Genomic DNA, 5025 nt, shown 5'->3' with positions numbered 1-5025 from the left:
ACTTCACAGTTAGGGCGGCTAGGATCTGGAACCAACTTCCTAGGGAAGTGGTGCTGGCTCCTACCCTGGGGATCTTTAAGAAGAGGCTTGATGACTACCTGGCTGGACTCATCTGAGTCCAGTCTTTTTCTCCTGCCCAGGCAGGGGATTGGGCTTGAAGATCTACAAGGTCCCTTCTGACCCTACTTCTATGATTCTGTGATTCTATGATCTCCTTAAAGCTTGGCAGACTTCATGCCCTCAGAAGGAGCTACCATCCCTGCAAATGTCATCCAAATTAGGCCAGAAATGACAACATTATAGGCATTGTCATGATTCCCCATTATAGCTCATGGGCAAAATGGTGAAACGTGTCGCAACCACAAAACAGTTTCTACAAAATTAAATGGAACAGTGCTTCAGAATGAAACAAGGATAGAATGAAGCACTCTCCCTCTAAAACAGTGAAATGGAAGTTGAATCGAAACAGTGCTGTTTTGCACAGGGCTAGGATCAAATGCTTTTTCTAAATCTAGGTAGCTTAAATCCACTACACTAGCCTTATTTAAAAAGTTATGCTGTCATAAAAGGCTATTAAATTAGTCTGAAATGATCTTCCTTGGATAAAATGACACACTGTAATTGTGTTTAGTTCTCTTTTCAGTTAACCTCCATATCCTTAATTATTCTGGAAGTCAGACTAGTAAACAGAAGTTTGATTACTCCATTTATGAGAAACGGCAGATGACACAATATTCATTTTTAAAGGGCTTTTAAAAACAGAACAGGCTGCATGCTAACAAATAACTTAATGGGACACTTTTTAGGGTTGATTTAAGCTGGTGAATTTTTTGTTTTTAGAACTTTCCCCATATGGGCTTTTCAAGTGTTCATACACAGATGCAAACAACCAGACTTGCATATACTAAAATTAAAAGGAATACAATAAGCCAAGAAACAAAAAACAAAAATAAAAAAGAATGAAATATTTTCCTGAAAATAAAAGTTGGAAAAAATATACTTAAAATAACATAAGGTTTGCAAATTCTGCTTCCACTGCCTTTTGGGCCCCTATAATGTGAAGACTGAACATCAGTTGAAGAGAGACTGCTAGCATGGTAATTATCATCAACAGGCTTCCTTTGTGTTCAGGGAAAGTATGGTCAAAGGCTAGTGTAGCATATTTGTTGCTGCTATGACTTTTTGTCATAAAGATGATCAAGAGAGTTCGAGGTCCTAAAAAGAAAACAGCAGAATAAAGACTTCAAAAAGGCAGACTTTAACAAACTCAGGGAACTGGTGGGCAGGATCCCCTGGGAAGCAAATCTGAAAGGAAAAGGAGTCCAGAAGAACTGGTTGTACTTTAAGGAGGCCATATTAAAGGTGCAAGAGCCAGCTATCCTGATGTCACAGAAGAAAGGGGAGTGCAACAGGAGACCAGGCTGACTAGACAGCTCTCATCAATTAATTCAAAGTTGAAAAGGATTCTTACTACAACAAGGGGATAGGACTCAGCTGGCATTTGTTAGGTCATTAGGCTCAGTTGCTATGGGTGCAGGGCAGAAGACTCAGTCTTGTGTATTGGGGTCAGGTTGTCCTGGTTAGTTCATTGTGTTCAGCTGACCCAGTTCATCAGGTTACAGGCCATGAGCCTTACTTAGCCTACTCCTAACTAGAGAAGTTGTGGAATCTTCATCCCGGGACATTTTCAAGTTTGGATTGGACAACTGCTTGACTGAGATGGCTTAGTCGGGGTTAACTCTGCCATGAGCAGGGGCAGAACTTGTGTGGTCCCTTCCAGCCCTAAGATCCTAATGCTGAAGAGTCTGAAATCCATTCTTACCTCAGATGTCCTGTTGACCAAAAGGCAGTTTCTTAACCTTACATTTATTCCTTATGCTTTAATAATGTGCTTACCCCTCCTTCTACTGCTTTCTTCCAATCATGTTCAAAGTTTACTTTGCAATGTGGTATGAATACGTTCAATTAAGCCATTCCTATGTGTCAGCTTTGAAGACATCATTTAAAAAGATATATGGTATTTTCCATTTTCGGCAGAAACTACAGGCATTTATACATGTGCTCCTGGGGGGGTGAGGGTCCTTTAATAAGAGTGGTTCCAAGAGCCACTCTAATTAAAACACTCAGAGCATCTTGTTTATCAGTGTTCTTGCACTTAAAAATGGCGGGAGGGGTGCTTTAACTAAAGCTCATTGAAAGCTTAGTTAAAGCACCTCCACTGCCATTTTTAAGCACAGGGACACTGATACACAAGATGCTGGAGTCTGCTAGAGCTCAGTAATTACCACGCTCCAGCAGTCTTGATTAATGAAGTCTGCTCTGATGCACTGTAATTACAGCATGTTGGAGCAGCCTTGCTGCTCATGTATAGGCTCCCTAAGTCAGAATCCTATTTCACTTTATATGCCTGCATGGCATTTTTCAAGCTGCAAAACTGCAGTTTTTGGTACCTATGCAAAGCTTTAGATTCAGTTTCACCATCTGATAAAATAGTGTGTACTTGCAAGAAGCAAACTGGTACAAAGAGAGGAGGGGCCTCTGAATAATTGCTGAGTAGCGCCCTCACCCAGGGGAGCAGGTAGACCTTAACACAGTGATTTAACAAGCAGGCCATGGGCAGATCTAGGTCAGTACAGTGGTGCAGTTGCATGCCATTTTGACTCCTGCTTAACCTAAACATTAAAACCAACTGCCTGACAGAGGCAGCAGCATTTCTATTCAAGCAGCACTCAGGGAGTCAATTCACTTCATGGTACATCAGGTATAATTTACCTGATTTCTGGACATTTCTTCTTATTCCACTGGTGTGGTCTTGATGGTCCACCATTCGAACAGGTTAGACAAACAACTGTTTAGAAAAGGATGACCCTGTTTTGGGGATGTGGTTGGACTAAATGACCTCTTGTTGTATGATTTTAAAATTTTAAATTTATATAAGTTTTGTATTGCTATAAATACAGTCCCTCTTATATTGAGGCACACAGGTGTGAGAATAAAATCATGTCCAGACAGTCAATGTTTATATATAATTAATTCTGAATATAACTTATGTAGTACAGCAAGTATAGCCTTTAGGACAGAAACAGATGTCCTGTTTGTGGCAGGACAAACTGCTTTTGCTTAAAAAGATCAGTTTCCATTCAGATCTACCTCACAGGTGTCCCAGGCCAAAGCCCAAAATTTTCTGCCACAAAAACTGTGGTAAGAGGTATCCTAGGACACTGCAAATGCTGTGTCCTAGGAATATATGTGAATGCTTGTCCCCAGGAATATAGCCAGATAGGGGACCCAGGTGGATGCCAAGCCACCCCAGTCTGAGCCCCTCTCCACCCCACTGTGTGCATCTGCAAACGCAGCATGGCAAATCTCATGGGGTTCCCTTACTGTGTAGCATGAAATGCATATCCCACAATCCCCATGGATTCTAGGGCATGTATTCCACACTGCAGAAAAAGGAACCTCATGTTTTTCCCCACTGTATACATGCCATGGGTCAGGACCAGGAACCTGGAACCATTGTCCCATAGAATCAGGCCCCTGAAGCCCAGGAAGTAGCAAAGGTCCAATTCTTTGGAACAGTGGCCCTGTGCAACATTTATACCTGCCAATCAATTGGGATCAGATGCTCTAGGACTTGGTGCTCTAGGACACTTCCTAGCACAGTTGATCCCATAACAAAAATGACATCTGGCCATGCCAAGCCTGTGGCTTAGTGATTAGAATACTTTCTTGGGAAGCAGAAGAGAGAGACTCAAATACTCTCTAGGGGAAGGGAGTACCTAGAACATGCCACTCCCACTTACTGGGCAGATGCTTTAGCCACTAGGCTATTGTGATAAAAGATGGGAACAATACAGATTCATAGACTGCTTGGTGCTGGAGGGACCTAGGAGATCATTGGGTCCAGTCCCCCTTGCACTAGACAGGAAAAGACAACTGGGGTCAAGTGACCCTAACGAGGTGACTGTCCAGTCTCCTTTTGAAGATTTCCAGGTTAGGTGTCTGTACCACTACTGGAAGGAGTTTATTCCACAGTCTGGGCACCCTGACTGTGAAGGAGTTTTTCCTGGAATTGAGCCTGAAGCAATTGAATCCATTGCTCCTGGTCTTCCCCAGGGGTGCCCTGGTGAACAGCTGTTCACCGACATCTTGATGTACTCCCCTAATGGAGCAATAAGCCACTAACAAGTCCCCTCTCAGCCTTCTCTTCTGTAGGCTGAAGAGGCCCATGTCCCTCAGCCTCTCCTCGTGTGGCTTGTCTTGTGGGTCCCTGATCATATGGGTGGCTCTTCTCTGGACCCTCTCAAGTTTTTTCATGTCCTTGTTGATGTGCGTTGCTCAGAACTAGATGCAGTACTCCAGCTGTGGTCTCACCAGTGCAGAGTACAGTGGGAGTATCACTTCTTTAGTTTTGCATGAGATGCAATGATTAATGCATGCCACTATGTTGTTTGTCCTGCTGGCCACAGCATCGCACTGCTGGCTCATGTGCATGTAATGGTCGATCACTACCCCTAGGTCCCTTTCGGCCATGGTACAAGTCAAATTGTCACAAAGGTGAAATAGGATTCAGATCCAAATATTCAGAAATCATCATACAAACCTCAAAACAATCATGATACCAGGATAAAATAATAATGTTTAAAAATGACTACATTTTTATTCATGTCAGTTGCCCTTTGCTTTTATTGTGGCTCTGTCTTTTAAAGTTGGAGTTTTGAAGGTTAGACACTTCCTATTTTAATAATTGAAAGTCAGCTTCTAGTATAACCATTGTGGCTGGATCCAGACATGTAGGCATGTGCAGTTTGTGGTGCTGGAAATCTCTTTGTGTTGCCATAGACTGCACGCCTAGCACTATAAAACATGCCCCATGCTGCAGATTTGCAGTGTAGGGGCAGAATTTGCTTCTCAGAAATCGTGGTAGCAAAAAAAAAATCATGCCAAAAAAAATAGGGGGAACAGATGTTTAGTCCTCCCAGGAGATGCTCTGGCTGCTGGCCAGAGCATCTCCCCTCCTTTGTT

The sequence above is a fragment of the Crocodylus porosus genome, unplaced genomic scaffold (assembly GCF_001723895.1).
Source record: "Crocodylus porosus isolate Cpor-Errol unplaced genomic scaffold, CroPor_comp1, whole genome shotgun sequence".
Classification (NCBI taxonomy): domain Eukaryota; kingdom Metazoa; phylum Chordata; order Crocodylia; family Crocodylidae; genus Crocodylus; species Crocodylus porosus.
The sequence above is the reverse complement of the archived record's forward strand: the minus strand, read 5'-3'. Positions refer to the sequence as shown.